This window comes from Saccopteryx leptura, chromosome 6 (genome assembly GCF_036850995.1).
Source record: "Saccopteryx leptura isolate mSacLep1 chromosome 6, mSacLep1_pri_phased_curated, whole genome shotgun sequence".
Lineage (NCBI taxonomy): Eukaryota > Metazoa > Chordata > Mammalia > Chiroptera > Emballonuridae > Saccopteryx > Saccopteryx leptura.
Window position 1 is genome coordinate 54,249,079 of NC_089508.1, and position 21,283 is coordinate 54,270,361.

The window sequence follows — 21,283 nt, forward strand, 5'->3', positions numbered from 1 at the left end:
TTTTTCACAATAACCCTGAGAAGAAAGTAGAACATGATCCTCACCATATGGGGAGAGAAAACTAATTTTTTGAGAAGTTAGGTGACTTGGCCAAGGCTACACTGCAAGCTGGGTCTAGAACCCTAGTCCCAGGATCCTGGGGTTTTTGAAAAGTCAGCAGAGGGCCCTCAAGTCCTATACTGGCTTCACTACTTCATGTGTGACCTTGGACATGCTGCCTAAATCCTCAGCCCTAGCTTCATCATTAGTGAAATGTGGCTAACAGCCCATCAATGAACTCAGGACAAGTAAAGAGCCGGGGTAGGGCCAGGCACCAGGGAAACCCTCCTGGTTAGCGCCTATTGGCCTTCCTCACTCTCACCTACAGTGGCCACCCTGCAACCTCCTCCCCACCCTGACCCTACCCCGCCCCCATCTCCTGAGTGGCCTGGAGAATAACAAAGAGAATCAGCCAGAGCCCAGAGTAAGTGAATGCTTTATTTCAGTCTTCCACAAGATAGAGGCTGTGCCCACCCACTAAGGGGAATGGGAGAGTGAAGTTTTTCCCCTCTCTGCCTCCCAAAAAATGAGGTCTTGCAGGCCTGGGCCAGGGCAAGAGCCTAGGGCTGGGCTGATGGGAGGTTCGGGAGTACATCTGTCATAACTGCTCCGCTTTCCCCCTCTCCATCTTCTAACCAGAGCGTGTGTGAGGAGGGTCTTCAGACCTAGTTTACAGAAGAGGAGTCGGAAGTTCACAGGTGGGCAGCTCAAGGTCTCAAGGCTGTAAATGGTGAAAAAGGTGTGAGCAAGGTGCCGACTAGGTAGTCAGGTGGTTAGAGCATCCTCCCGATACTCCAAAGTAGCGGGTTTGATCCCCTGGTCAGGACACATACAAGTATCAGCTAATGAATGCCTAAATAAGTGGAACAACAAGTTGATGTTTCTCTCTCTCTCCCTCTCTCTAAAATCAATAAGTTTAAGAAAAAAATTTTTAACAGAGCAAACTTGGGGTGTCCGCTGGTCCCTAGCTTTGTCTCTGAAATCCCATTCTCAATTCCATTTCTTTAGGATTCCAAGAGCATCCCTGCTGAGACTTAAGTGGCTGGGAGGGGCCAAGATGGAAGGGGAGAGGCTTGGAAGGAACCCCGAATAGGGAAGTGAAGCCGGGTGCCAGACAAGCCCTGCAGGGCGGACGGTGACTTTGCCTCTGGCCCACCTCCCCCTCCTCAGCCTCTCACCCCCTTGGCTCCAGCTCCCTCCTTCAGCCTCACAGCCTCCAAGCAGATGCTTCCCAGGGCTGCCCCTCGCTCCCCTCCCCAACCTGGTGTTGGGTTCGGAAAGCGGAGCCCCAGCTCACCCGGGAAGGTGTGGAGTGAGGAGGGCGTCCAGTTACAAGGTGGGGCTGGGAGGGCAGGCAGGGGCAATCTGGGGGCAGGAGCCAAAGGCCTGGGAACTGGCGGTGGGGGCAGGTGTCATGGAGGCTCCGAGACGCCCCCACCCTGCAGAAACGCCCCTCCCAGCTATAGGCAGCCCTATTTTCTGGGCTCCTTGCCTCCGTGAACACCTTCTCCCAGCTTCTGGGGGCTATGGCAGAAATACCGTGGCATCCAGCATCAGGTGTCACTGGCAGCTAGTGCATGTCAGTCCCCTGACCCGGGCCTCAGTTTCCTCACCTGCAGAATGGGGATAGTATGGGAGTAAGCCCTGCTTAAACATCTGCTGTCAGGGTGGATCCTGGAACTGCGCTTGATAGATGGTCAAGGACTGTGCACAGCCCTGGGGAGGCTGTTCTCCTCAGCCCCACTCCTTTCTCTCCACCACCCAGGGTGGCCTCCTCACCCCCCTACCTCCCCCTCCCCGCCCTGGCCTGGCACAGCACTCCATGCCTATTTAAGGCAAATCTCCTGATCTCCTTTTAAATAACATTCTCTCCTTGTGGAGAAGACAAACAGGGCTTCAGGAAAGGGGAGGAGAGCCGCAAGGATCCCATCAGAGGGTGGAGGGGGCAGGGAAGATATGGGGGGGAGGCAGCTGCTCCCCTCTTCCCACAGTGCCCCCCCACCCCCCAGCCTCCCGTTTTGGTCCCCTCATAGGCTGGGGCACCCCCTAGCCACCATGGGGGTGGGGGGATGAGAAATAATGCTAGTCCCCAGGACCTGGGGGTGAGGGGAGAGGAAGGTGATCTCTCCTGACCTGTGGTGGCGCAGTGGATAAAGTGTCGACCTGGAATGCTGAGGTCACTGGTTCAAAACCTCAGGCTTGCCTGGTCAAGGCACATATGGGAATTGATGCTTCCTGTTCCTTCCTCCTTCTCTCTCTCCTCTCTAAAATGAATAAATAAAAATCTAAAATATTTATATGAAAAAAGAAAAGAACTCTGATCTCACAGCCTGCCCAGTGTGAAGCACAAAACACAACTGCTCGTTGGTTCTAGAATCCGAGGCTCAGAGAGGCGAGAGACTTTCCCAAGGCCACACAGCTAGTGAGTAGAAGGGTCTGAAATCCAGGCCTGCTGGCTCCAGATTTAGTGCTCTCTCCCCTTCTCTGCCAGGTCTCCTGTGTCTGAGGTGGTATGCGACACCTGTCAGTGACTCTTACCAGAAAGTAGGCATTATTCTAAGCTCTCCGCACAGACCCTTCCTCTGCCTGTTTCACCTCTCAGGCAGGGCCCTGACTCCTTCCCTTTTGCCTCACTCCTCTTTTCTTCGGGCCCACCCACCTCTTCTTCCCCTTCTCCTGGGTTCTGCCCCCCTCACCCACACACCAAGAACTCACCTTGATTTGGTTCACACCCTCAGAAACTTAGAGCTAGAAAATGGCCTGTCCCATACCCCTCCAAAGGACCCGGGCTGGGGCACCTTCCTTCCCACTGCAGGACCCCAGCAGGGCCCTTTCCCTTGAGGCTCGGTTCCCCTTGAGGCCCAAGGCCCTCCCTCTCCTGCTTCCTTCTCCCCCTTCTTCCCAGTCTTTCCCCGGATGACCGCCTCCCCAGCCTCCCATCTCAGTCCAGCTAATCCCCCTGTGGTTCTCACATGACTGACACACTCTCTCCAGGGTTCAAAAGGAGAGGGTCAGGGATCCTTCACAGATCATATAGCCTCCTCGGGACCAGGCACTCATTCCTCAGGCATGTGAGCCACAGCAGGCTGCCCCACGCCATGCCCCAGCCCCCAGCTAGACTGGGTGGGGATAGAGTAAGGATGAAGGCCTAGCCTCCTCTTCCTTTGAGCACTTAGAGCAGAAAGAGGCCATATTTGGTCAGCTGGTCCAATGGCCTCATTTCACAGATGAGCGAACTGTGGCCCAGGAGAGGGAAAGGGAGGCCAGGGGTCCTACTATGAGATAGAAGCCCAGGTGGGTCTCACTGGGACCCTGATAACCTCAGGTATGGACTTGATCCCTGGGGCAGCAGAGTCTATTATACTTTCAGCTCCTTGTTTAATGGAGCCTGAGCTTTCCAGGGTCTTTCTAGCTTGGCTCTACCATTAGCCCACTGTGTGCCCGTGGGCAAGCCCCTTTTCCTCTTTGGGTATCAGTTTCCTTGTGTGAACCGGGTGGGGTGGATAGATGAACTTTGAGACACCTTCCAGATCAGACTTCCCGAACCTCCCATCAGCCCAGCCCCAGGCTCTTGCCCTGGCCCAGGCCTGCATCGTAGCTCACTGAGCTTGCTCCGACAGCCCCTGCACCAGTGCTGGCCTCCTCCATTCTCTTCCCCTCTGGTTTACCCCCCACACATTGCTCAGGTAACCTACTGAGTCTTGGGAACCTCCCATAGCCCCATGGCCTCCCTCAGAATGATCCACCTCATCACCTGACTGACCTTCAGTACATCCTGCCAGCTGTCCTGGATGCTGGACTCAATTTCTTTATCTGCTAAGGGCACACTAACAACCCTTCCTTCAGCGGACTGTGTGTGGACACACAGTGGGGCCCACTAAAGGGGCATGGGAAAGGCTGGGTAGCCTACCCAGCAGTCCTGGCTTCTCTGCTGCAGAGGCTGCCACCCGGCCCTCACTCTCCTCATGCAGCTGGCGGGATCCTCCAAGGCTGCTTCAAGTCCCACAGCCTCTAGAAAGGCCACCCTCCATCAGAGTTGACCCCGCCCACATGGAGCTCCCACAGGGCCAGACTCCACCCACTTGCCTGCACCTGCAGCTCCCACCATCCTTTGGGGAATGTATAACAGGGGGTCCCTAGAGAACCAGCTGGCAAGGCATTTGCTGAGGGTAGGGCTGGGTCCATGGGCTCCAACCCACTCCCTCTACCTTCCCCTAGGGCTGAATTTTTGACAGAGATTATCTTTGACCCTCAGCACCAACTTCAAAACAGCTGATAGCTGGGACTCAGGGCAGACTCTCAGCTGGAGTTTCAGATCCTGTGTTGCCCTGTTCAGGTGACTAACCAAATCGACTCTCAGAACGATTCCCCAAAGGCCTAGGAAGTGGTAGCTGGTAGAAAATACATGTTATTAGAAGAGACTGCTAGGGGAAGAGAAGCCAGACCTAGAAGCTTAGAAACCACCCACCCTGGAGTCAAACACTGCTTCAACCATTCACTACTTATAGGGCCTTGGGCAAGTTACCTAATGTCTCCAAGCCTGTTTTCTCATCAGTAAAGTGAGGATAATAATACCTATCTCATCCTATAACAAGAACATTAGATAAATGTTCAAAATATGTTAGCTATAGGCCTGACTATAAAGATGGATGGACCAAGGCCCCCAGCTGAGGGTGGGGAGGGGAGCTGACGAGAAGCAGGGAGACACCAGGCCCAGGTTGCTTAGCCAGAGACAGGCAGCTGGCAAGTAGCTAGACTAAAACACAGTCCCAGGCCTGGCATTCAGCAGTGTACATACATGATCTCATTTAAACCTCAGTCCCCAGTAAAATATAGGGGTTTAGAACAGAAGCTTCCTAAGGCCCTTCGAATTCAGTGAGTACCTGTAGAAGGCTTTCATTTTGCAAAGTATTTTTCACTTTATAGAGTCAACCTTTAATTCTGTGAGTGTAGTAATAATTGTCATGGTCACAACCAGATCTGGGACCAGAACCAGGAGGATGGCTCCATCTTTCCCTAGAACCTGGTGGGCAGACAGCTCTGAGAGGGATGGGCGAGACCTAAAGCTCCACCAAGGGCCCAGGGAGGGGCACGGTGCTTGACGACGACGTCATGGAAGGAAGCTGGGCTCTGGCTCCTGCCCAGCGTCCGGTCTGTCAGGCTATGCTGAGGCCCAGAGGTCTGGGTCTGGATCTCATCAACCCCACCTGTCAGCCCTCCCATGGCCAGCTCCCTCGGCCTTTGGTTATCACTGAGGAAAGTGTGGCTTCCGGCCAGGGGCTCAGAGTCCCTTCCCTGCAAGCAACCTTAGGGCAGGGAGCTGTGTTCCCATCATCCAAGAATCCCCGATTTGACTGAGCTGTTATATGACAGGCACCGTGAAATATGCAAAGACCTCACTATTCATAAATATTTATTGAACACCTACAGTGTGCCTGGCCCTGAGCTGGCTCCAGGGAATCACAAAAACTTCTACTTACTCTAGTAAAAATAAGCTATAAAGAAAAGCTAAGTGAGATGGGAAATAAAAGAGAGCAATTCCCTTCACACAAGGGGATCAGAGAAGACCTTTGAGCTGAGAGAGGGAAGTGCAGATGGAAAAGGCATCTCAGACGGAGGAAAGGGCCGGGAAAGGCCCTGCGACAGGACAGGGGCGAGCATTTGGAGAGCCACAGGACCAGAGTGGGGAGGCACACAGCAAGCTCTCCCCTCCGTAAATGCCAGCTGAACAAATGAACAAACCATATAAGGACTCTCACTTCTAGCCAAGTGGAGTCACAGGGACTGGATTTACATTCCCACATAACACAACTAAAATACCCAACAAAACATATGAAACATTGGTACTCAAGACATTGAATGCCAGACAATAAAAAATGGTGATTCCTGAGAGCCAGGAAACCAATGAGGTGAGCCCTACTTTACTGCCTGACGAGTCTCCAGGCCAGAGCAGAGCAAGAGGAAGGCGGGGGAGTCTGGTGGTTTCCCTGAACTGGGAAGGGGGGGCCAGGAGTCTGAGGACCCCAGGCAGAGAACCAAAGAGGTAAGAGCGGCACAGAACCCGGGAGCTCCACAGAGGGTACATCTTCAGTAATTCAGCTCAGGGCCTATATGTGGAAAGTAGCAGAAAACATGGTAAGAACTACCCAAAAGAATTAGAGCAGTGGTAGTCAACCTGGTCCCTACCGCCCACTAGTGGGCGTTCCAGCTTTCATGGTGGGCAGTAGCGGAGCAACCAAAGTATAAATAAAAAGATAGATTTAACAATAGTAAGTTGTTTTAGAAAGATTTATTCTGCCAAACTTAGCGAAAATCCGACATAAAGTACTTGGTAAGTAATTATAATTATATGCTTTAACTTGCTGTAACTCTGCTTTAGAAATTTTTTTTTTTTCCTACAGAGAGAGTCAGAGAGAGGGATAGATACGGACAGACAGACAGGAACGGAGAGAGATGAGAAGCATCAATCATTAGTTTTTCATTGTGACACCTTAGTTGTTTGTTCATTGATTGCTTTCTCATATGTGCCTTGACCGTGGGGCTACAGCAGACCGAGTAACCCCTTGCTTGAGCCAGCGACCTTGGGTCCAAGCTGGTGAGCTTTGCTCAAACCAGATGAGCCCGCGCTCAAGCTGGCGACCTCGGGGTCACGAACCTGGGTCTTCTTGCATCCCAGTCCGACACTCTATCCACTGCGCCACCGCCTGGTCAGGCTAGAAAATTTTACTACTGACAGAGATACAAAAGTGGGCGGTAGGTATAAAAAGGCTGGCTAGCCTGACCTGTGGTGGCGCAGTGGATAAAGCATCGACTTGGAAATGCTGAGGTCGCTGGTTCGAACCCCTGGGCTAGCCTGGTCAAGGCACATATGGGAGTTGATGCTTCCAGCTCCTCCCCCCTGTCTCCCTCTTCTCTCTCTCTCTCTCTCTCTCTCTCTCTCTCTCTCTCTCTCTCTCCTCTCTAAAAAAAAAAAGAATAAATAAAAAATTTTTTAAAAGGCTGACTAGCCTGACCTGTGGTGGCCCAGTGGGTAAAAGCATTAAAAAGCATTTGACCTGAAATGCTGAGGTCACCAGTTCAAAACCCAGGGCTTTCCTGGTCAAGGCACATGTGGGAGTTGATGCTTTCTGCTCCTCCCCCTTTCTCTTTCTCTCTGTCTCCTCTCTCTAAAAAATAAATAAAAAAAAAAGAAAAAAAGGCTGACTACCCCTGAAGTAAAGAGACCAGCATGTGGAAGACCCCGGGTTCAATTCCTAGCCAGGACACACAGAAGAAGCGCCCATCTGCTTCTCCACCCTTCCTTATCTCCTTTCTCTCTATCTCTCTCTTCCCCTCCCACAGCTAAGGCTCCATTGGAGCAAAGTTGGCCTGGATGCTGAAGATGGCTCCATGGCCTCCACCTCAGGCACTGGAATGGCTCCAGCTGCAATGGACCAACACCCCAGATGGGCAGAGCATCGCCCCCTAGCGGGCATGCCTCGTGGATCCAGGTCAGGCACATGCGGGAGTCTGTCTCTCTACCTCCCTGCTTCTCACTTCAGAAAAATACAGAAAAAAAAAATAATTAGAGGGAAAAATCCTAGGAGCTGACACCAGGCTGAGAATAGAGCTGGCTCCCACAAACCAGCATGGAGACCTCACAAATAATGGGGCATTGAGTAGAGTACTCAGAAGAGTTTCTGGCTCAAAAGTAGATAAAAACTAAATGCTGCTCTGGTACCATCTAACAAAAACAAGATCTGAAAAGACTGAACTATTTTTTTTTTAATTTTTATTTATTTATTCATTTTTAGAGAGGAGAGAGAGAGGGAGAGAGAGACAGAGAGAGAGAGAAGAGAGAGACAGAGAGAGAGAAGGAGGGAGGAGCTGGAAGCATCAACTCCCATATGTGCCTTAACCAGGCAAGCCCAGGGTTTTTTTTGTTTGTTTTTTTTTTGTTTTTTTTTTTACAGAGGCAGAGATAGACAGGGACAGACAGACAGGAACAGAGAGAGATGAGAAGCATCAATCATCAGTTTCTCGTTGCGCGTTGCGACTTCTTAGTTGTTCATTGATTGCTTTCTCACATGTGCCTTGACCGCGGGCCTTCAGCAGACCGAGTAACCCCTTGCTGGAGCCAGCGACCTTGTGTCTAAGCTGGTGAGCTCTTTGCTCAAGCCAGATGAGCCTGCACTCAAGCTGGCGACCTCGGGGTCTCGAACCTGGGTCCTTCCGCATCCCAGTCCGATGCTCTATCCACTGCGCCACCACCTGGTCAGGCAAGCCCAGGGTTTTGAACCAGTGACCTCAGCATTTCCAGGTCGAGACTTTATCCACTGCGCCACCACAGATCAGGCCTGAACTATTTTTTTTATTTAGAAATTAAATTTAATGGGGTGACATTGATCAGTAAGAGTACATAGGTTTCAGGTAAACATTTCTATAGCATTTAAACTATTGATTGTGCTATGTGCAACTAATTTCAAATAAGTTTAGTACCCCAGAACAAAGCTCACGAATATTTATACAAATACAAAAATAGCTAGCACCCAGCAAAATAAAATTCACAATGTCTGCCAACCAATAAAAATAAGCATGTGCACAAAGAAATAGGAAAATATGACTCAAGATGGAAAGAAAAACCAATCAATTGAAATCTACCCAGAAATTATACAGATGACAGATTTAGGACACACAGACATTAAAACAATTATTATAGGCCTGACCTGTGGTGTCGCAGTGGATAAAGCGTCGACCTGGTAATGCTGAGGTCACCGGTTAAAACCCTGGGCTTGCCTGGTCAAGGCACATATGGGAGTTGATGCTTCTAGCTCATTCCCCCCTTCTCTCTCTCTGTCTCTCTCTCCTCTCTCTCCCTCTCTGTCTCTCTCCTCTCTAAAAATGAATAAATAAATTAAAAAAAATTATTATAACCTGACCAGGTGGTGGCACAGTGAATAGAGTGTCGGCCTGGGATGCAGAGCACCAGGTTCAAAACCCAGAGGTCACTGGCTTGAGCGCAGAGTTGCCAGTTTGAATGTGGGATCATAGATATGACCCCATGGTCGCTGGCTTGAGCCGAAAGGTTGCTGGCTTGAGCCTGTCAGTCAAGGCACATGTGAGAAAACAATTAATGAAAACTAAGGCGGCCTTGGCCAGTTGGCTGAGCCTGGGTAGAGCGTTGGCCTGGCATGTGGAAGTCCCGGATTCAGTTCCCAGTCAGGGCACACAGAAGTGACCATCTGCTTCTCCACCCCACCCTCTCCCCTTCTCTCTCTCTCTTTCTCTCTCTCTCTCTCTTTCTCTTCCTTTCCTACATCCATAGCTCAAATGATTCGCTTCAGGCACTGAGGATGGCTCCGTGGCCTTGCCTCAGGTACTGAAATAGATTGGTTGCTGAGCAATGGAGCAGCTGCCCCAGATGGGCAGACCATTGTCCTGTAGGGCACTTTCTGGGTGGATCTCAGTCAGAGCACATGCGGGAGCCTGTCTCTTTGCCTCCCTGCTTCTTTGTCTCTCAATAAAAATATAAATAAATATTTAAAAAATAAGAAAACTAAAGTGCCACAACTACAAGTTGACGATTCTCATCTCTCCCTTCCTGTCTGTCTGTCTCTCCATCTCTCTCTCTCGCTCGCTAAAAAACAACAACAAAAAGAACAATTATTATAGCCCTAGCCACTGGTGTAGTGGATAGAGCATCATTTCAGAGCACTAAGACCACCAGCTCGATCCTGGAGTCACCACCTAGATCCGCAGGTCACTGGTTTGAGCCCCAGTCAGGGCACCTATCAGAAGCAATCAATGGGTGCACAACTAAGTGGAACAAGGAGTTGATGCCTGCCTCTCTCTCTCTCTCTCTCTCTCCCTTCCCCTATCTCTCTCTCCCTTCTTTTCTCTCAGATCAAAGGGGGAAAAGGTTATAACTCTATTCCATAGGTGCAAGGAGATACAGGAAAGACTGCTGTGTTAAGTAGAGATATAGACTTATATTTGAAATCAAAAGACTTATTAAATTGAAATTCTAGAGATGAAAACTATAAAGTCGGAGCCCTGTCAGGTAGCTCAGTTGGTTAGAGTGTCATCAAGGTTGCAGGTTGGATCCCATGCCTGATTGGAATACAAGAATCAATCAATGAATGCACAAAAAAGTGGAACAACAAAATGACAAAATGATGTTTCTCTCTCTCTCCCTAAAATCAATCAATTTTTTTAATTAATTTATTTTTTTTACAGAGACAGAGAGAGAGTCACAGAGAGGGATAGGTAGGGACAGACAGACAGGAACAGAGAGAGATGAGAAGCATCAATCATCAGTTTTTTGTTGTGACAGCTTAGTTGTTCATTGATTGCTTTCTCATATGTTCCTTGACCGTGGGCCTTCAGCAGACCAAGTAACCTTTTGCTCGAGCCAGCAACCTTGGGTCCAAGCTGGTGAGCTTTGCTCAAGCCAGATGAGACTGCGCTCAAGCTGGCGACCTCGGGGTCTCAAACCTGGGTCCTCCACATCCCAGTTCGACACTCGATCCACTGTGCCACCGCCTGGTCAGGCCCATTGGTTGATTCTTGTATGTGCCCTAACTGAAAATCAAACCTGCAATCTTGGCATATTCAGGCAATGTTCTAACCAACCAACCTACCTGGCCAGGGCCATTATAAATAGCTTTTAAAAAGTGATAAAGAGAACAACCTAAAAGCAGCCAGAGAAAAAAGACATAATACATGCAAACAAAAATAAGAATAGGCAGATTATTTCTTCAAAAACAATTCATGTGAGAAGTGGAGCCATGTCTATAAAATACACTAAGAAAATGTTTTACACAGAAAAAATATCTTTCAAAAATAAAAGTGAGCCTGATCTCTGGTGGCACAGTGGATAAAGCATTGAAAGCATCAACCTGGAATACTGAGGTCACAAGTTCAAAACCTGTGGCTTGCCTGGTCAAGGCACATATGGAAATTGATGCTTCCTGCTCCTTCCCATCTTCTCTCGCTCTCTCTCTCTCTCTCTCCCCCTCTCTAAAATGAATAAATTTAAAAAATTAAAAAATTAAAAATAAAAGTGAGACAACATGGGATGAAATTAAAAATCAGTGACAAGGCCCTGGCTGGTTGGCTCAGTGGTAGAGCGTTGGCCTGGCATGCAGGAGTCCCGTGTTCAATTCCTGGCCAGGACACACAGGAGAAGCGCCCATCTGCTTCTCCATCATTCCTCCTCTCCTTCCTCTCTGTCTCGCTCTTCCGCTCCCGCAGCCAAGGCTCCATTGGAGCAAAGTTGGCCCGGGTGCTGAGGATGACTCTATGGCCTCTGCCTCAGGTGCAAGAATGGCTCTGGTTGCAACAAAGCGACGCCCCAGATGGGCAGAGCATCACCCCCTGGTAGGCATGCCAGGTGTATCCCAGTCGGGCGCATGCGGGAGTCTGTTTGACTGCCTCCCGGTTTCCAACTTCAGAAAAATACAAAAAAAAAAAAAAAAAAAATCAGTGACAAAAGGAAATTAGGAATATTCACAGATATGTGGGAATTAAGCAACAATTCCAAAATAACTAATGGTTCCAGGAAGAAAACACAAGGGAAGTTAGAAAATACTTCGAAATAAATAAAAATAAAAACACAACATACTCCCTGACCAGGTAGTGGCACAGTGGATAGAGTGTGGGACTGGGACACAAAGGACTCAGGTTCAAAACCCTGAGGTCATTGGCTTGAGTGCAGGCTCATCCAGCTTGAACATGGGCTTACCAGCTTGAGCACAGGGTTTCTATCTTGATCATGGGATCACAGACATGATCCCATGGTTGCTGGCTTGAGCCCAAAGGTCACTGGCTTAAAGCCCAAGGTCACTGGCTTGAGCCCAAGGTCGCTGGCTTGAGCAAGGTGTCACTTACTCTGCTGTAGCCATCCCTCCCCCCACCCTTGTCAAGGCATATATGAGAAAGCAATCGATAAACAACTAAGGTGCCTCGATGAAGAACTGATACTTCTCATCTCTCTCCCTTCCTGTCTGACTGTCCCTATTTGTCCCTCTCTCTGACTTTCTCTTTGTGTCTGTCAAAAAATAAATAAAAACACAACATACCAAAACTTACAGGATGCAGCTAGAGCAGTGCTTAAAGGGAAATTCATAGATGTAAATGCCTATATTATAAAAGAAGAGCCTGACCTGTGGTGGCACAGTGGATAAAGCGGCGACCTGGAAATGCTGAGGTCGCCGGTTCAAAACCCTGGGCTTGCCTGGTCAAGGCACATATGGGAGTTGATGCTTCCAGCTCCTCCTCTCTCTCTCTCTCTCTCTCTCTCCTCTTTAAAATGAATGAATAGTCTGACCTGTGGTGGCGCAGTGGATAAAGCGTCGACCTGGAAATGCTGAGGTTGCCGGTTCGAAACCCTGGGCTTGCCTGGTCAAGGCACATATGGGAGTTGATGCTTCCAGCTCCTCCCCCCATTCTCTCTCTCTCTGTCTCTCCTCTCTCTCTCTCTCTCCCTCTGTCTCTCCCTCTCCTCTCTAAAATGAATAATAAAAAAATAAATAAATAAAATGAATGAATAAAATAAATTTTAAAAAATTTAAAAAAAAAAAGAAGAAAGAGCTCAAATTAATAACCTAAACTTTCACCTTAACACAAAGGAAAAGGAAGAGCAAACTAACTCTAAATCAAGAAAAGTTAAGGAAATAACAAAGATTAGTGTAAATTAATGGAATAGAGAACAGAAAAGTAGAGAAAAATCAACAAATGAAAAGCTGGGTTTTTTGAAAAGATCAACAAAATTGACAAACCTTTAGTTATATTGACCAAGAAAACAAAGAAGACTCAAATTACTAGAATCAGAAATTACTACTTAATTATTCAAATTACTAGAATCAGAGCATTACTACTAAACTTATAGAAATAAAAAGGATTATAAAGAAATACTATAGGCCCTGGCCAGTTAGCTCAGTGGTAGAGTGTCGGCCCGGCATGTGGAAGTCCTAGGTTCAACTCCTGGCCAGGGCACACAGGAGAAGCGCCCATCTGCTTCTCCACCCTTCCCCCTCTCCTTTCTATCTCTCTCTTCTTCTCCTCCCACAGCTGGAGCAAAGTTGGCCCGGGTGCTGAGGACAGTTACCATGGCCTTGCTTCAGGCGCTAGAATGGCTCCAGCCACAATGGGGCAGCGCATCGCCCCCTGGTGGGCATGCTGGGTAGATCCCAGTCGGGCACATGAGGGAGTCTTTCTGGCTGCCTCCCTGTTTCTAACTTCGGAAAAATACAAAAAAAGAAATACTATAAATACTGTATGCCAATAAATTAGATAACTTAGATGAAATGGACAAATTCCAAGAAATAAACCATCAAAACTGACTTGTGAAGAAATAGACAATAGGCCTGGCCTGTGGTGGCATAGTAGATAAAGTCGACCTGGAATGCTGAGGTTGCTAGTTTGAAATCCTAGGCTTCTCTGGTCAGGGCATATATGAGAGTTGATGCTGCCTATTCCTCCTCTCTTTTCTCTCCCTTCTTTTTATTTCTCTCTTCTCTAAAATGAATAAATAAAATCTTTAAAGAAAAAAAAGAAATAAACTATTTTATAGACCTAAAACAAGTAAAAAGGTCAATAAAAAATTTACCCACCAGGAGAAGCACTCATCTGCTTCTCCACCCTTCCCTCTCTTCTTCTTCTCTGTATCTCTCTTCCCGCCCTTCCCCCTCTCCTTCCTCTCTGTTTCTCTCTTCCCCTCCCACAGCCAAGGCTCCATTGGAGCAAAGTTGGCCCCGGCACTAAGGACAGCTCCATGGCCTCCGCCTCAGGCGCTAGAACGGCTCCAGCAGCAACAGAGCAATGCCCAGATGGGCAGAGCATTGCCCCCTGGTGGGCATGCCAGGTGGATTCCAGTTGGGCACATGTGGGAGTCTGTCACTCTGCCTCCCTGCTTCTCATGGAAGAAAAAAAAAAGTGGGACAATGAATCAATGTTTCTCTTCTCTAAATAAAAAAATATAAAATAATAAAAATCCTCAATAAAATGCTAGTAAACTGAATCCAGCAACATATAAAAAGAATTACACCATGAACAAGTGGAAATTATCCCAGGAATGCTAGGTGGAGTGAAGATCCAAAAATTAATTAATGTAATATACATTATAATAGACTAAGAACAACAACAAAAAGCACACAATTATCTCAATAGATGAAAAAAAAAGCATTTAACAAATCCAAAACTCATTTATAATAAAACAAAACTAAACAAATTAGGAATAGAAGGGAATTTCCTCAACTTGATGAAGGCCCACAGCTAACATCACACTAAGTAGAAAAAGATTTGACACATTACTCCTAAGATCTGGAACAAGACAAGGATGTCTGCTCTCACTATTTCTATTCAGCATTGCACTAAAGGTTCTAGTCAGGGCAATTAGGCAAAAAATAAAAATAAAAGGCATCAAGATTAGAAAAGAAGCAGCAAAACTATCTCTGTTTGCAGATGACTTGATCTTGTATATAAAAGTCGTAAGGAACCCAGAAGAAATACTATTAGAACTAATAAACAAGTTCAGCAAAGTTGCAGTAAAAGATAATATACACAAATCAATTATATTACTATATACAAATCAACAATCTGAAAATAAAATTAATAAAACAATTCCATTTACAACGACATAAAAAAGAACAAAATACTAAGGAATAGATTTAACAAGTGAAAAATATACTCAGAAAACAATGTCCTATGAAACAAAAGAAGGTCTGCCCTGGCCTGCTAGCTCAGAGCATTGCCCTGCCACACCAATGTTGAGGGTTCTATCCCCGGTCAGGGCACATACAAGAATCAACCAATGAATGCATAAATAGGCGGAACAACAAATCCATGATTCCCTTTCCCTCTCTCTCTCTCTCTAAGATCAATAAATAAAAATTTAAAACTTTTTTTTTTTTTTTTTTTGTATTTTTCTGAAGCTGGAAACGGGGAGAGACAGTCAGACAGACTCCCACATGCGCCCGACCAGGATCCACACGGCACGCCCACCAGGGGGCGACGCTCTGTCCACCAGGGGGCGATGCTATGCCCCTCCGGGGCATCGCTCTGCCGTGACCAGAGCCACTCTAGCGCCTGGGGCAGAGGCCAAGGAGCCATCCCCAGCGCCCGGGACATTTTTGCTCCAATGGAGCCTTGGCTGCGGGAGGGGAAGAGAGAGACAGAGAGGAAGGAGGGGCGGGGGTGGAGAAGCAAATGGGCGCTTCTCCTATGTGCCCTGGCCAGGAATCGAACCGGGGTCCCCCACACGCCAGGCCGACGCTCTACCGCTGAGCCAACCGGCCAGGGCTAAAACATTTTTTAAAAGAAATTAAAGATCTAAATAAGTGAAGAAACATCTCATGTTTCTGGATCAGGAGACCTAATACTGTTAGGACAACAATATTCCCTGTTTGATCTACAGATTCAATACAATCCTTATCAGAATTTCAGCTATCATCATTGTAGAAATTGACATGCTGATGCTAAAATTCATACAGAATTTTAAGTGACTCAGAATAGCCAAAACAGTCTTAAAAATAAGAACAAAGTTGGGTGATCCACACTTCCTGACTTCAAAACTTACTACAAAGAAACTAACGGTAAGTAAGACAAATATAGATAGATCGTAGATCAATTGAATAGAATTAAGAGTCAGAAATAAACCCAAGTGTCTATGGATAATTACTTATCTTTCTTTTTTTTTTTCTTCTTTTTTTTTTTGAGACAGGAAGGGAGGGAGGTAAGAAGCATCAATTCATCATTGTGCCACTTTAGTTGTTTATTGATTGCTTCTCATATGTGCCTTGACCAGGCAGGGGGCTCAAGCTGAGCCAGTGACCCCTTGCTCAAGCCAGTGACCTTTGGGCTCAAGCCAGTGACCCTGGGATCATGTTGATGATCCTGAGCTCAAGCCAGTGAGTTCGTACTTAAGCTGGCAAACCTGTGCTCAAGCTAGCGACCTCAGGCTTTTAAATCCGGGATGTCAGCACCTCAGGTTGACACTCAATCCACTGTGCCACCACCAGTCAGGCTGGGTAACTGATTTTCAACAGGGTGCAAAGATTATTCAATTATGAAAAAATAACCTTTTCAATATTGCTGGGACAACTGGGTATTCTCAGGTAAAAACATGAAGTTGGAACCCTTACCTTATAATAGATCAAATACCTAAATGTAAGAGCTAAAATTACAAAACTATTAGAAGAAAACGTAGGAGTAAATCTCAAATTAGGCCAAGGATTCTTAGCCATCACACTGAACACAAAAGAAAAATTAGATAAGATGGACTTTATAAAAATTTAAAACTTTTGTGCTTCAAAGCTTCAAAGCACACTCTCAAGAAAGTAAAAGGTAGGCCCTGGCCAGTTAGCTCAGTGGATAGAGCATTGGCCTGGCATGTAGATGTTCTGCATTCAATCCCCAGTCAGGGCATACATGAAAAGCGACCATCTGCTTCTTTTCCCCTCCTTCTCCCAGTTCTCTCTTCCCCTATCGCAGCCAGTAGCTCAATTAGTTCAAGCACTGGCCCTGGGCACTGAGGATAGCTCTGTTGATTCAAGCATTGGCCCCAGAAAGGGGTTGCCAGGTGGATCCTGGTCAGGGGTTCATGGAGCAGTCTGTCTATTTCTCTTCCTCTCAAAAAACAAACAAAAAAAGAAATAAAGGAAGGGAAAAGATAGCTCACAGAAAGGGAGAAAATGTTTACAAATTGTATATCTGATAAGGACTTGTATATAGAATACATAAAGAACTTATGAGCCTGACCAAGCAGTAGCACAGTAGATAGAGTGTAGCCTGGGACACTGAGGACCCAGGTTCGAAACCCTGAGGTTGCTGGCTTGAGCACGGGGTTGCTGGCTTGAATGTGGGATCACAGGCATGACCTCAAGGGTGCTGGTTTGAGCAAGGGGTCACTGGTTCAACTGGAGTCCCCCAGTCAAGGCACATATGACAAAGGTTGCCGATTTGATCCCTAGTCAGGGCACATACAGGAGCAGACCAATATTTCTGTCTCCTTCTCTCCCTCCCTCTCTCGCTAAAATCAATAAATAATAATTTTAAAAAGAAGAAAAAATAACCTAAATAACCCTATATCTGTTATAGAAAGTGAATCCATTGTAAGAAAAATAATTTTTTCAAAAATGATGTTGGAATAATTGGATATTCATATACACATAAGAGAAATTTGATTGATATTATATTTTACATATGATTGATACCATATAGACTATACCACATCTATACATACATTATGTACATATAATTGATTGCTACCATACATATATGATTGAATATATATATATATGTTAACTCAAAATAGATGACAGATATAAAGGTAAAACTTAAAACTATAGACACTTGTTAGAATTTCTATTAAAAAGACTAAAACCAAGGATTTGGCGAGGATAGAAACAACTAGAATTTTCATACACTGCTGGTGGGACTGTGAAACAGCATAACCACTTTGGAAAACAGTTTTGGCAACTTTTCAAAGTTAAACATAGCATACACCTATCATTAGTTCCAGCCATTCCACTCCTCAGTGTTTCTCCAAAGGAAATGAAAGCATGTCCATATTCAAGGACTTATACAGGAATGTCCACACTAGTTTTATCTGTAATAGCCAAAACTTGGACCAACCCACATGTCCACCAACAGATGAAGGTTGTATATCCATGTAATTAATTACAAATCAATTATGCAACAAAAATGGAATGATCTGTAAAGATATATAATAACATCATGAATCTCAAAATATATAATTAAGCTAATGAAGAAGACCAAAAAAAGAGTACATAGAGTATGATGACATTTATATAAAATCTAGAAAATGTGAACTAATCTATAGTGACTAAAAGCAGGTCAGTGGTGGCTTGTGGTGTTAGGGAGAAGCTGGAGGGATTAAGAACAGGCAGGAAAAAACTCTGGTGGGTGATGGATCTGTTCATGATCTTGAATGTGATGGTTTCCCAAAGTTATACTTATGTCAAAGCTGATCAAATTGCATACCTTACTATATGGATATGCCAATTACACCTGAGTTAATCTGTTTAAAACATGATAGGTGGTATATGTGATGTGGTGTTTCCACTGCTAATGCACTATATGACCTCTGGCACACTGGTAAACCTTTTTTTTTTTAATTTATTTTTTACAGAGACAGAGAGTGAGTCAGAGAGAGGAATAGACAGGGACAGACAGACAGGAATGGAGAGAGATGAGAAGTATCAATCATTAGTTTTTCATTGCGCGATGCAACACCTTAGTTGTTCATTGATTGCTTTCTCATATGTGCCTTGACCACGGGCCTTCAGCAGACCGAGTAACCCCTTGCTGGAGCCAGCAACCTTGGGTTCAAGCTGGTGGGCTTCTTGCTCAAACCAGATGAGCCCGTGCTCAAGCTGGTGGCCTCGGGGCCTCGAACCTGGGTCCTCTGCATCCCAGTCCGACGCTCTACCCACGGCGCCACCGCCTGGTCAGGCATGGTAAACTTTTCTGAGACTTAGTTTCGCTTTCTGTAAAGGTCAGGAAGTATTAGAATCCACAAATACTAGTTTAAATCCTAAAGGGAATTCATTGGAAGGAAACTTCCAAAAGTGATGGAGCCCAGGAAGCTTTCTCTAATACTTGATTTTTCTTCTCTGATCACAGCTTTCTGTTTCTGCATTTACATGACGGAAAAGGGAAACTACCAGCTTCACATGTTACAGGTTTAATCACTCACAGAAGTGCTCAATTGACCCCCTGTTAATCCCAGGTCCATGTGTAAAGTCTCAGAGGGAGAATTAACGGCCCACTTGAGTTAAGGATTCCACCGTGCACCAATATGCTGCAGTCAGGGGGAGGAGCCATATAGGATGAACCTGGGACTGATCTCGAATCCTGCAGACAGTGCTAGGAAAGTGCTTGATGTACAGAATACGAGAGGTGTTAGGAGATACTGATCAGAATTCAGGAGATCTGTCTTGTCCTTAGAATTGTGCCTCTGGATGGTGGCAGCAGGTATATATGTAAGGATCAGCTGAGCAGTGGGAGATCAGTGTGGGGAGAAATTAATTCCATTTGGGCAGTCTGGGCAGGCTTTGTGGAAAAGGTGCCATTGGTATTAGGTCTGTGAGAAAAGTTATGTTCTGCATTTGTGTGGCCTTTAAAGTTTACTAAGTGCTTACAGATGATGTATTATAGAATTGTGCACCTGAAATTTGTAGAAATTTATTAAATAATGTCACCTCAATAAATTCAATAATTTTTTTTTAAAGTTTACTAAGTGTTTTCACATCCTCTCTTAGAGTCTAGAGCCATCCTCTCAAGCTCACCTTGGGGTTAGCATTATTATATTTATACTCATTTGCACAGATGGGGAAACTGCCTACTAAAGACATTGAATGACTTGCCCAAGTTCACACAGCTTGGCAGGGCAAGATGCAACCTCCAGTGTTTGACTCCAGAGCCCCGACTCATTCTCCATCTGAGGCTATCTCTAAATGGAACCCTGGATGGGGGGAAGGGGAGAGGTCAGTGACTGTTTGTCAGGGATTGAAAAGGGGGAGCTCAGGCAGAATCTCCCGAGCCCCTCTGCATATCCTGTCCTCCAGCAGAGGCCCCACCCACTCCCCTGGCCCCAGATACCCAGAGACCACCTTGGAGCTGTGCTGCAGACTCTTAGATCAGCGTTTCCACTCCAGACCTCTCTCCTGACCTCCAGTCCTGCAGCTCCAACAGCCCGTGAACCCTCAGACTCAAAATGTGAACTCTTAGAGTCAAGCAGAATGGCCAGAAATCTCTCAGGACCCACCCCAACCACCTGAGGATAATGACACTAATAATCAGAGCCATGGATATAGCTGTAGCATATACACATACAGGACTTGAGCTGAGTGTTTCACACAGTGCTGCATTTCATCTTCACACACACTGTGAGGTAGGTACTACTACCACCCCCATTTTATAATTCAGGGAAACTGAGGCTCAGACAGTGTATTTACTGTCCTAGTACATATAACTGGAAAGTGGTAGATCCAAGTTTGTCTGATAATAAATGAACTATGCTCATCCTACAAAATCATTTCTTCCTCTCAACCTGCTAATTTCTACCAGTGGCACCACCAAGCCCCCAGGCCTGAGACACCGCCATTTCTTCCAGCTTCAGTGTCTCAAGACAACTGGCCACAGAACTGGAGGCTTGAATGGCACCAGGCAGGCCCTCCACACTGAGGTGGTAGGAGAGCAAGGGGGACCTGACCGCTTCATCTACCAACCATGGATTTACTGTTGCTACTTTTTTTTTCAGTTTTATTTATTCATTTTTAACAATTTTTTAAAAAGTATTTTTTTAAGACTTTATTCAATTTTCAGAGAGGAGTGAGAGAGAGAGAAACAGGAGAGAGAGAAGGGGGAGGAGCAGGAAGCATCAACTCCCATATGTGCCTTAACCAGGCAAGCCTGGGGTTTCAAACTGACAACCTCAGTGTTCCAGGTCGACACTTTATCCACTGCACCACCACAGGTCAGGTGCTTCTAGCTTTTAATCTCAACTTTTGGCCCTGGCCGGTTGGCTTAGTGGTCGAGTGTCGGCTCGGCATGTGGAAGTCCCAGGTTTGATTCCTGATCAGGACACACAGGAGAAGCGACCACCTGTTTCTCCATCCCTCTCCCTCTCCCCCTACCAAAGCCAAGGCTCGAATGGCTCCAGCAAGTTGGCCCCAGGCGCTGAGGATGGCTCCATGGCCTCGCCTCAGTAGCTAAATAGCTCGGTTGCTGTGAAACAGATCAACAGTCCCAGATGGGCAGAGCATCACCCCATAGGGAGCTTGCCAGGTGGATTCTGGTCAGGGCGCCAGCAGGAATCTGTCTCTCAGCCTCTCATGTAATAATAATAATTTTTAAATTCCCAACTTTTTTAAGAGTTAAATTTAATTGCCACGTTGCATGCCCTAGAGGTTAAAAGCAAGGAGTTTGAGGTCAGAAATACTCGGCTTGCTCTGTGATCTTGAGGCAGCCTCTAAATCTCTCTGAGCTGCATCTGGAAAAGAGTTAACAACGCCAACCTTTTGGGTTAAAAATCTTGTGAAGGGAGATGGGTTACCCTAGCGATGGCCAAGGATCAGGTGGCCATAAGGGCAGCTACACCTGCCCACCACACTAACTCCATCCATCCCTTGAGGCGAGTTTACTTCAAAACATTTAAAAAATACACTCCACAGTATCAGATAGTTACACCTCTTAATGACTGCTTAAGTTTACCTGTCTGGAATGTAGTTCCAGGAAGTCT

The 21,283-nt window shown here is 46.4% G+C and overlaps 1 long non-coding RNA gene across 1 annotated transcript in view; it reads right to left on the minus strand.

Annotated features, from left to right (window-relative positions):
- Nucleotides 1-625: 625 nt before the first annotated feature.
- Nucleotides 626-21,283, minus strand: part of LOC136375726 (uncharacterized) — a 35,624-nt gene continuing 14,966 nt past the window's right edge. The window contains exons 2-3 of the long non-coding RNA XR_010746103.1: nt 2,173-2,303; nt 626-760 (exon numbers count right to left, since the gene is read on the minus strand). This is a non-coding gene — a long non-coding RNA (uncharacterized lncRNA). The remainder of the gene's footprint in view (nt 761-2,172; nt 2,304-21,283) is intronic.